Source organism: Lygodium microphyllum, chromosome 8 (assembly GCF_053477565.2).
Source record: "Lygodium microphyllum isolate KBCC chromosome 8, Lygodium_microphyllum_v1.1.10, whole genome shotgun sequence".
Lineage (NCBI taxonomy): Eukaryota > Viridiplantae > Streptophyta > Polypodiopsida > Schizaeales > Lygodiaceae > Lygodium > Lygodium microphyllum.
This window is the reverse complement of record NC_141142.1, coordinates 67,834,555-67,846,903: the sequence shown is the minus strand read 5'-3', so window position 1 is coordinate 67,846,903 and position 12,349 is coordinate 67,834,555.

The following is a 12,349-nucleotide window of genomic DNA, read 5'->3' as shown; positions in this document are numbered from 1 at the left end:
CTGCAAAACAATTATGATATACAAACAATTATGAGACACAATGTATTAGAATAAATTATATAAAGAATTAAAAAAATATAAATTTTAAAAAACTAGAAATCAAAATATACTTACAAACTCTGCCTCCCACGACTCTCTGCCACCCGATCCGTAATGCGACGATCCCATAGTTTCCATTTGGATGCGTCGCACCTCTGCGTGCTGGCGACTCTTCACTTTCTCTGTTGCTTTCTTCCACTCTATGCAGTGGCACATAGGTGGTTGGCTATAGACTCCACGCCCCTCCTCTTGTCTTCGCAGTGACTCCCTGGCGTATGTCATGAGGTGGGATCTTTTGTTGTGAAGCAAATCCCTCACTTTTGTGCATCCCCAATCATCCGAGAATTGCTGACCCTCAGGATTTGGGTACCTCCTATGGACTGCCCTCAGCACCTCCTGCCACAAGTTGCTTTTCTGATTCTTGAAGTAAATGAAACAATCTTTATATGTCGCATGTACGACGCTTCTCATGTACGCCATTACATCCCTTCCTTCATCATCATGGAAGATGCCACCAGTATCTGTAACTCTATAGTATTGGCGTACAGGCTCCTCTACGTGATCTTCTAGTGAGGGTGATCGCTCGCCACCTCCTAGGCAACCCCCACACAAGCCTCGTCCTCCCCCTGACCTTGCCACAGACCTGACCCCAGGACGCAACCCTGAACACCCCCAAGACCCATTTTGACCATTAGGACCACAGAGACTAATCGAACTTGGGGTGCGGAAAGACCGTAGGATAGCCAGGAACCGAGTTGAAAACTCAAATTAGGCTAAGAACGTGGGTAGAAACAAGGTGAAGTTTGCATTAAACGCTTTCTGCATCGGCATTTCACTTTTGTGCTCCACTAAACCTGCACAGCAAGAAAAGTGAAAAGCCTGTTTTCGCACCAAGCACCACAATAGCACTAAGCACAACGTGTGAGTAAGGATCGCCGCTACTTTCAAATAACAAGGAACACATCTGGATACCTAATAACATTAAGGAACCCACTAGTAGGAGGAGACCCCAAGACTTAGACAGGTGCCTGAGCGCCCTACTAGTAGTACCTGGAGAAAACACAAAGACATGGGAAGCAACAAGATAGAGGAGTGGAAGCTACCGGAGAGCTGATTGGATTCATCGACAATCTCGTGGAACTGGAAGCAGAAACAATGTCGGGATCAAGAGGCGATCAAGGGAAAGACCAATTAGACTTAGGAGAATTTCCAACTTCGGTCCAGGAACTAGTACATGACTACGATCTACTCACCAGTCGACTCTCCCTCCTCTCTCTCTGTCGACTACCCTCTGTTTCGCTGAATGCACGTGCTTCCGCAAATGCACGTGCATCGGCCGACGCTTGTGCTTCAGCCGATGCATGTACAGGCACTGCACGTGGAGTACCTGCAATTGGGTTTTGGACATTTAGTGTTTGGGAAGCTTTGCCAGGCAAAGACGTCAGAGACGTTCCAGCCATGACGCTGAACACCTCGTCTGTTGTGGGAGAGCGGTCAATGTGTCTAGTCATCTCTTCCATGAAGTCTTCCTTACTAGGAAAACCTCCAAAAAAAGCATTGACCCCTCTGCTGATGTCAGAGAGAGAACTAGGGAGAGAGAAAGAGGAGAGAGAAGACTGCAGAAGAGAGAGAAAGAAGAGTTAGAGAGAACTAGGGAGAGAGAAAGATGAGAGAGAAGACTGCAGAAGAGAGAGAAAGAAGAGTGACGAGGAGAGAGAAAGACTAGATTTAGAGAGAGAAAGATAGGAAAGAAGGGGAAGCCATAGAAGCTGTGAGCAAGAAGGGAGAGAAAGTCTGTAATTGTATTATTGTGTCAAAAAGATATGAAAAATTACATCTTCTCTCCTTTTATACCAATGTCAATGTGACATGGCATAATATTAATGTTATTAACACTAATTTGTTATTCCCAGCTTCTTACAATCCATCCCTTCCCAAAAGTTTTTGTCTTAAAAAACAAACCTAGAAATAACTAGAAAGAAGATGGATAGAACAGAGTACTACTCTGTTTTACAGCTTTACAAATGGGAAATGAATAAAAGATGACCACTATATGAGCTGAATTTGAAGAATGGAAGTAAGCCCCAGCTATATACATGATTTGAAATACTTCAGAAGCAAATGGAGCCATAAAGTCTTCAACAAATAATCCCAGAACAAAGTAGACAGCTTGCTGAGTAAACAGTCCCTTCTGGACCAAATCTACCATAACTTTTGAAAGAAGTGTCCAAATGGGATGTACCATATATCAAAACGAAGCTCTTGAAGAGTACTTTAAGCCCATATAGATAGCTTAACTCTAAAAATTAGTTACGATAAAAACTGTTCTAAAACAGCGTGCTGTCCTGAACCAGTCTGCATCATTACTAGCTCCATAAGCAATAAACTTCAGCCACCACCAATGTCTCCCTCAAGTATGGATACTCATCCATTATAGAATCAGGTCTCCAAGAAGCCTCTTCAGATGGTAAACCTCTTCTTTTTATCAAATATTCCACAAAAGAACGTGATCGAAGCTTCTTTTCACGCTAACCTATAACAGCCTTTGGGATGTACTGAATAAGACCATCTTCATCAATGGGTAGCAGCTCATCAACTATATCCACTGGATCACCATAATAGGCATGACGCTATGAATCTTTGTAGAAGATGGAAGCTCTAGTTTGTATGCCAAATCTCCAAATCGCTTGAGGATCCTGTAAGCGCCATAAAACTTATGGGCAAGCTTATTACTAGATCCATGTTTTAACATAGAGTACTTGGATTTGGGCACCTTCAACAAAACCAGCTCTCCTTCTTGGAACTCTAAAGGCCTCCTCTTCTCATGAGCATACATCTTCATTTGATCTTGAGCCTTCCTTAGATTTACCTTGCATTGCTGAAGAAGGGTCTGCATTCTTTTCAACTCCTCCTTTCCATGAGGATTGATCTTTTCATTAAAGATGACTGTGGGTAAGGGCACCTTATAACCATACAAAGCCTCAAAGGGTGAAACTCCTATGCTTGCATGAGTGGAATTGTTATAAGCAAACTCGGCCAAGTGTAACCAAGAATCCCATGAGGTTTGGACATCATAGCAAAAATGGCGAAGATAAGTTTCCAACCATTTATTCACTCTCTCTGTCTGTCCATCAGTTTGAGGATGATAAGCCGTAGATGGAGCCAATTTAGTGCCCATAGATGTAAATACCGCCTACCAAAAGTTACTCATAAACTTTGAGTCTCTATCATGGACAATCACCTGCGGTAATCCACGTAGTCTAAAAATATGCTCCATAAACTGGTTGGCCACTTGAGAAGCAGTAAACTGAATTTTGGTTGGGATAAAATGAGCTACCTTGGTGAGTCTGTCTACCACCACATAAATACTATTCCACCCCTTCTTGGTAGTAGGTAAGCCAGTAATGAAATCCATAGTAATATGAGCCCTTTTACCCGTAGGAATAGGCAATGGCTGTAACAAGCCTCCTGGCTTATGGGTGCTATCCTTATTTTGCTGACAAGGCATACACTTCATAACAAAGTCCTTGACATCTTTCCACAGTCCTTTCCAATAAAAGCTTTTGCTGATCCTGTCATAGGTCTTGAAAACTCCTAAGTGTCCAGCTAGAGGCGAAGAATGTAACTCCTCCATAATTTTCCGCTTAAAAGAAGAAGTAGAGGGAATAACAATCTTGCCTTTCCACCAAATAAGACCATTTTTAAGCTGGTAATGCGAGTTTGCTTCCATAAGACCTTGCTGTAATTTTTGAAAGATTTGGCTGAATTTCTCATCTAAAAGATAGGCCTCCTGTAGTTCTTCAATCCAGTCATTATGTAATTATGTCATAGTTGAAACTTTGCAGGCCCACATACGAGAAAGAGAATCAGCCACTATGTTATCTTTGCCCCTTGTATGAGTGATGTCAAAATCATAATTCTGTAATGTAGCTACCCAACAACGTTGCTTTGGAGTGAGATTTGACTGAGTAAGGAAATACTTGAGTACCCTGTGATCACTATGTACTCCGAATCGGCTGCCATATAAGTAATGGTGCCACTTCTTGATCACATGCAGTATAGCCAACATCTCCTGGTCATAAACATTCATGGCCATTTTCTTATCTGTAAGCTTACGGCTCTCAAATGCAATTACTCCATGCTCTTGAAGCAAAACAGCCCCAATGCCACGGCCATTAGCATCACACTGTATAGTAAACTCTTTGGAGAAATCCGGGCATACTAAGATAGGAGCAGAAGTAAGGAGTTCCTTTAATTGGTTGAAGCTGCTATCTGCAAGAGCATCCCAAAAGAAAGCCTCCTTCTTCAATCTGTTAGTCAAAGGAGCTGCAATTGCCGCATAATGCTTTATAAATCAGTGATAGAATGAAGATAGACCAAGGAATCCTCTAAGAGAGGTAGTAGTAGTAGGCGTTGGCCAATCTCTTATGCATTGCACCTTCTTGGGATCAGCCTGTATTCCTTTTTCAGTGACAATATGTCCCAAGTAACAAATTAGTGTTAATAACATTGATATTACACTGACATTGGTATAAAAGGAGAGAAGATGTAATTTTTCATATGTTTTTGACACAATAATACAATTACAGACTTTCTCTCCCTTCTTGCTCACAGCTTCTATGGCTTCCCCTTCTTTCCTGTCTTTCTCTCTCTTCAAATTTAGTCTTTCTCTCTCCTCATCACTCTTCTTTCTCTCTCTTCTGCAGTCTTCTCTCTTCTCTTTCTCTCTCCCTAGTTCTCTCTCTGACAAGTGGTATCAGAGCTTGAGTCTTTGATCCATTCTTTTCTTCCATTTTCAGTCCCATTTTCCTATTTCAAAATCAATTTCAGACAAAAATGGTACAAGACAGTGACTAGTGGAGTGTTGCAGGACATCTACAGTTAGTAAGAGACTGCATCTGGAGATATCCAAGGTCAGATATGGCGGATAATGGCTTAAATGGCAGGACGTCATCAAATTTTATGCAAAATTGGAGGTAATTAGGGTAAAGGATGGTTAACCGGGCTTAGTTTGGGAACAAACTGTGGTTACTTTGAAAAGAGGGAGTTCTCTTTCTCCTTTCCTGGAGTTTCCTGCAGGCCATGAGCTCTGAATTAGAACTAGAACAAAGGACCTTCTGGATCGACCCAACCAGTGTATGCAGTAATTACGGAAGCTTCCCAAAACCCTACTACAAGCACTTCAGGAGGTGAAAATCTGAAGGACTACTTATCCAACTCAGTTTTTGCAAGTATCAAGAAAGAGCTTTTGGATGTGATTACAGAGTAGCTACAGACGTTGAAGGTGAATACCGCCAGTATATCCACCCCTACGAGAGCTAGAAGAGATGTGATGTTCTCTAATACATGGTGCAGAAAGTGTCATCAAGCGGGACATTTAGCCACTGAATGTACCTGAAAATCAACCATTCCTGGAGCCTTCTGTTCCTACTGTTTACGGAAGAACCATACAGAGGATATTTACTCTCTGAAAGAGATGCATGAACGAAGACAGAAGGATGAAAATATAAGATTCAACTTGCTAGAATCCAAAATGACAACACATGATATTGGACCAAAGCCTAGGGAGTTTGGTCCTAATTTCGGTCCAAGGAGATTTCCCTCTCAAAGTTACAGAGGACGCGACAGTCTGGCGATGGTCAGAGATCAGAGGTGGAATGCTATAGGTGTGGAGAAAAGGTCATATCTCCCCAAATTGTCCAAATCCTGGACGATCTATGGATTACAAGCCCTTATGCAGCTGATGCAAAGGAGAAGGCCACACTGTAAAGGACTGTCCGAGTCCAGCCCCTGTTAAGGCCAATGGCATTGATAGCCAACAGAAGGTACAAGAGCCTGCCTCCAATTTGGTAGAGTTGGAAGTTGCTGCTGTCACACGCACCAAGAAGAAGGAACGAGTTGTTCAGAATGAAAATAACTCTCCTGCCAAGACTGTGAAGTCCAACCTACCAACAGAGGGATAGAGCAGTACAGAATAGAACAGTGCAGTACAGAGCACTGGAGTGCCACAGAGAGTCATAGAGACAGTTCTAGAAATAGGACCAGAGGTCCAGGAGATAGATGAGACAGAAGCACTTCCAGAAATAGAAGAAGTGCCGATGCTGCAATTACTAGAAGAAAAAAGAAAGATGAAAATGGATGTAGCTCCATTCCCTAGCTGGCTGGAGAAGCATGTGGATCCTATCAAAGATTATGACTTGGTCAAAGACCTAGACACTTTTAAACCAAACCTAACATTTTGACAATTATTGATGCTGTCTCCCAGCTGTCGAAAGAAATTCAAAAATATCTTGACAAGAAGACGTGGACTAAGGATCGCTCTTTCAACAATGACCAAGACCAATAAGGCCCGGAGCTTGTAAAGGAAGTCGATGTGGCTAATGCCTTCCTAGATCATGGAACCCCAGAGATTAGTGTGTGGATAGAAGGATGCTTTATTTCAGATGCATTGATTGATGGAGGCTCATTAGTAAACAGAATGACAGATGTGACAATGAAGGACTTAGGGTTGTAAGGAATTTAACCTACATAGTGGCTTATTAGATTGGCAGACCAAATTAGAATTAAACCGTTGGACATCCTCCCATACGTAAAAACAACCCTTGCAGGAAGAGATTATTGGCTGACATATCTAGTGGTCAAACCAAATTCTTATGGGACCTCATATTCTCTACTGTTGGGAAGACCTTGGCTTTTTGAAGCGAGGGCCAGGACGGACTGATTCTAAGGAATCCTGACCCTAGGCAGAGGACCCAACAAAGTTGTGTTAAAGCTGTATGGATCGCAAAAAGGAAATGCATCCACATCCATTGAAGTCATAATTGACTCCTCCAATGAGGTAACGGATGGTACATCAGGAGATGAATAGGCTGTCCAAATAGATCTTTCCTAAGAAAACAGAGGCACAGTCTCTAACAGTGGGCACTGTAAGCCAAGGAAGGCAAAGTCATTATCCATGGGAGAATACCTCCTGCCTCAACTAGAATTAACTTCTGAAATCACCTTTGACAGTGAAATAGAAGCATGGATGTATTGTTCTCTCTGCTATATGACAGTCGCAAAGACAGAGCAGAGACAGAGCAGATACAGAGCAGATACAGAGCAGTAATAGATGCAGAGACAGAACAGAGGCAGAATAGAGACAGAGCGAATACAGAGGCAGAGCAGATGCAGAATAAAGACAGAGCAGATACAGAGATAGTCACGGAGACAGTAACAGACATAGAGCCAGAGACAGAAACAGAAGAAAATGCAGAGGCAGAAGATCTGTTCTTCTTCTACAAAGCCTCTACAGAAGCAGAGACAGAGCCTCCAGAGGAAGAGGATGAAAATGATGAGAAAGAAAATGAAGCAAGAGGGTATGAAAGCACAGATGAAGAATTTCCTCTGATAACGGATGATCTTGTTGACGTCCCTACAGAGACCTTAGAGGCTGAAAATCTTAGGGTGTTGGATGGAATGACCATGGTTCCATTTGGGTTGGCTAATGGACCACAAAGTATGCAGAATTTGTATAAGCAATGGATTAAAATCATAAAAATTAAGTTCACTAGTGGCTCCTGTCGCCCTGACTGTTCAGTCCAGAGAAAAGACGATGATGATGCTCCTTGTCAACAGAAGCCAAAGCCCTCAGAGCCATGGCCTCTAGAAGGTCCGTGCTATGTGACATTCCTAGATGCATCCTCTGAAGATGAATCCCTAAGTCTAGAAAACTTACCACTTACACAGAAGCAAACAAAGCTCTGATACCCTTTCAGTAATCTCAATAGACAAAGGAGTCATCTGTTTAGAAGGAGGACACTAGTTCTAGTGGAACATCAGACAAGGACACTACTCGCTTGAAAGAGTTAGACCTCTATTCAGAAGCAATCCGTGGGATATTTATTCGCGAAGTGGAAGGTGAAAGATAAGTGACGTTCTTGAATACTTACAATATTGAATGTCACCTGAAAGTGGGCCTCAATCTTCCAGAAGAAGAACTAGTGGTCCTGCAAGACTTATTAAAGGAGAACTTAGATGTGTTTGCTTGGTCATATAAAGACCTAAAGAGGATTGATCCCACATAATGTCAACATTACATTGACCTAGAGCCGGATGCCAAACCTGTAAGGCAAAGATAAAGGCGTATGAATCCAAATTACTCGGCTCTGGTAAAAGCCGAATTATTGAAACTTCTTGAAGCAAAGTTCATTTATCCCGTGTCTAACAGTGAATGGGTTTCGCCCATTGTGGTAGTATCCAAGAAGAATGGGAAACTTCCACTTTCGAAAGCTCAATTAAAAGACGAAGAAGGATCATTTCCCTATGCTTTTATAGACCAACTGTTGGACATAGTGGTAGGCCATGAGCTATATTCCCTCTTGGATGGATTCAGCCGATATAGCCAAGTCCAAATTGCAGAAGAGGACCAATCTAAAACAACCTTCACCACCGAATGGGAGACCTATGCCTGTAGAGTGATGCTGTTTGGGCTCTGTAATGCTGCTGCCACCTTCCAACGAGTAATAATGGCTACTTTCCAGAATTATTTGCATGATTTCATTGAGGTGTATCTTGATGACTTTTGTGTCTATAGTTTGATCCGTGAGCACTGGGGACACCTAGAGCAATGTTTTGACAGATGTCGAGAGTATGGGATTTCTCTCAATCTCAACAAATGTGTCTTTGGCATCTCATCAAGAGTTCTTCTGGGCCATATTGTCTCAGCACAAGGAATTGCAACAGACCCAGCGAAGATTGAAAAGATTGACACCTTAACAACACCAACAAACCTCAAGCAATTGAGAGGATTTCTTGGCCATGTGGGCTACTATAGAAGATTTATTGCACATTTTGCAACCAAGGCAGCCCCTTTGCACAAGCTGCTAAGGAAATATGTGGATTTCCTTTGGACTGATGACTGTGAAGAAGCCTTTAATACCCTAAAACAGTGCCTTATCCAAGCACATATTTTACAACCTCCTGACTGGACGAAGGAGTTCCATGTGCAGACAGATGCATCAGTTGAAGGGCTAGGTGCTGTCCTATGTCAAAAGGCCGCCTCTAAATTAGATCAACCGATATATTATGCAAGCCGAAAGGTCACTGATAGGGAACAGAACTACACAGTGATGACAGAGCTTGAGTGCCTGGCAATGGTGTTTATACTAGAGAAGTTTCGACACTATCTATTGTCAATGCATTTCAAGTTCTATGTGGATCATGAAGCCCTGTCCTTTTTAATGAACAAAGCAAATGTTAAAGGACGATTGATGAGATGGTTGCTCTTATTCTAGGGGTTCGATTTTGAAGTGGTCACTAAGCCTGGCTATTCCCATGTCCTAGTCGATCATCTATCACGGATCCCTCAAACAGAAGAAGAGGGACATGATGATCCAGACCTTTCTGATGCTTCCTTGTTTCTAGTTGAAATAGTTACTCCCTGGTATGCAGACATAGCCAATCTCCTGGAAACTCAACAGTATCCTTCTTGCATCTCAAGCCGTGAGAAGAAGAGGCTTTTGTTAGAATCAACCCCCTACACTTTGCTAGGCAGTGCACTGTACAAGAGAGGTAAAGATGAAGTATTGCGAAGATGTGTTGCAGGGGATGAAATCGGTATAGTATTGAAAGCATGCCATGACGAACCATATGGTAGACACTTTGCAGGGGAAGCGACAGCCAGGAAGGCTCTGTTAGCAAGATGCTGGTGGCCGACCCTCCACAAGGATGCATATGACCATGGCAAAAGATGTGATGCTTGTCAGCGAATGGGGAAACATGTTGAGATATCGAGCTCCACTCGTGATATGCCAGGGTGACCGTTGTGCATTTATGTCACCGACTTGTCAGTTGCAGATGCAGTTGGTACACCGCCCATGAATAATAGCTACATGACAGCTATCCTTATCTACTCTAGTTCGTGGCTCAGTTAGTATGCCACCTTAGTTAGTTGAGTTTGGTTTGAGACCCATATATAGGGTTCTTCTATTTCTTTGTATGAGAGTTCTTTTGGCTTACACACCTAAGAAGAGGAAAATTGTTTTCAGCCTCCACCCTTGTGTGTATTCCCCCATTGTGCAAGCAAGAAAGCTACAAGTGAGACTCCTTCCTTCTCTCCCACAATCTTGACAAAACCCACCAAAACAAGTGCCATGCCATTGCAACCCATTCTTCCACTAAAGCCGTTCGAGAAGTGGGGGATTGTTTTTGTGGGTCCCATTGATCCACCCACCAGACGGAAGCAGAACATATACATTTTAGTATATATGGATTATGTCACAAAGTGGTATGAAGCTAAAGCCGTTCGAGAAGTGGGGGATTGTTTTTGTGGGTCCCATTGATCCACCCACCAGACGGAAGCAGAACATATACATTTTAGTATATACGGATTATGTCACAAAGTGGTGTGAAGCTAAAGCCTTGAAGCGGGATGATGGTAACAACGTAGCCCTGTTCATGTACGAGAATATTATCACCCATTTTGGCGGTCCCCTCGAGTTGGTAAGTGATAGAGGTACTCATTTTCTTAACAAAATAATGGAGGAGCTGACAGAGCTATATAAGATCCGCCATCGCAAGTCCACTCTCTACTACCCCAGAGCCAACGGCCAAGTTGAAGTCATCAATCGCATCATTTGCTCGATTCTGACAAGAACGATTGCCACACATTATCGCGACTGGGATGATCGACTTACAGAGGCTCTCTGGGCGTACAAAACCTCCCAAAATGCAGCTACAGGATAGACCCCTTTCCAGCTAGTATATGGTACAGAAGCCATCTTCCCTGTTGAATTGGAATTGTCCTCTTTGCGAATGACAGTTAAAGAATGCTTGGGAGATGATGAGTCACTATAACGCCGTCTCCTGCACTTGGAATGCTTGGATAAGATACATCAGATGGCCCTACAGTGGATGGAAACTACTCAAGCGTGATGCAAGGCCTATCATGACAGTTTCATCAAGCACAAGGAGTTCAAAGAAGGTGATTTTGTCTTGGCCTATGATTCGAGATTCGACAAGTTTCTTGGCAAGCTGGAACAAAGGTGGATGGGCCCATACAAGGTACTTGCTGTCAATCCTAACGGCTCTGTTCAAGTGTAGACTGTTGATGCCTCTAATGATCCCTTCCTGATCAATGGCTATCGCCTGAAGATGTACTTCCCTCCCTAGGGATCTTGACAATCACAGTCGACCTACCCTTTCCCTTTTGGGTGTCGCACTGTCCTTCTCGTCGTGATTTTGATAGCTCTTATGATTCTCCTCATGAGACGGTCTCATTCTGCTAACCTCTCGCAGAAACATCTCAACTCGACCTTGTTCTCTTCTCGTCTGATCCAATATTGACAGCCGTGTCCTTCCAATATTTCCCCCACTTTTTTCTTTTTCCTCCCCCCTCTTCCAACTGTCGGATTTTTCATTATTAATTTTTTCGAGTATTTTCGGGTGTGTTTTTTGTGTTTTTCCCATGTGAACCCCTTCTAATTTTCCCTAACCTGAGTTTTGATGCATCAATCATGTGAATCCCTTTCTTCTGGAAAATTTTCCTTTTTACTATCCTCTATTCTGGTGCACAATTCTTTTCATATTAATTTTTGAGTCTATTTTTTGGGTCTGTTTTTGGGGTTTTTCGCATGTGAACGCGTCCTATCTCGATCGGAACTATGTTTTGCCATGATAGAGTTGTTGGACACCTTATTCTGCACAATTTTTCTTCTTTTCGCACTTCGTTCTGATGCACAGATTTTTTGATATTAATACTCGTATGTGTTTTCGGGATTGTTTTTTGTGTTTTTCCCATGTGAATACCCTGATTTTGCCCCGGACCCAGTGTTGCATTTTTCCATCATTTTTCCCTCATCTTCCGACATATTTTTTCTTTTTATAGATTTTCAATCCGATGCACGGTTTGGGTTTTCTTTAATTTTATTCCTTTTTTCAGTGTAGCTATGTTTCTCGTATCGCGCGTGAATGCGCTTGTTTTTGGTTTTACGCACCTCGGGACACCTCGTGGCGTCTGTGGTTTGCACATCGCTGTCCCTATCCCGTTTGATCCCGTCATTGCAATTTTTTTTACCCCTGTCCCGCGCATGGGATGCATTCCTTTTGCACACCCATACCCAATTTATTAAAAAAAAAAAGAACAAAACCAAACACACATAAAACAAAACAACCCACATTAAATTTTATTTTAAACCAAAAAAAAAAACTTAAAACACAAATAAAAACAAACAAAAAACGAATAAAAAACAAACACAAAAATAGAGAAAAAAAACAAACACACCAGCCACTTTATAAAAAAAAACAATAACAAACCATTCATCTTAAAAAA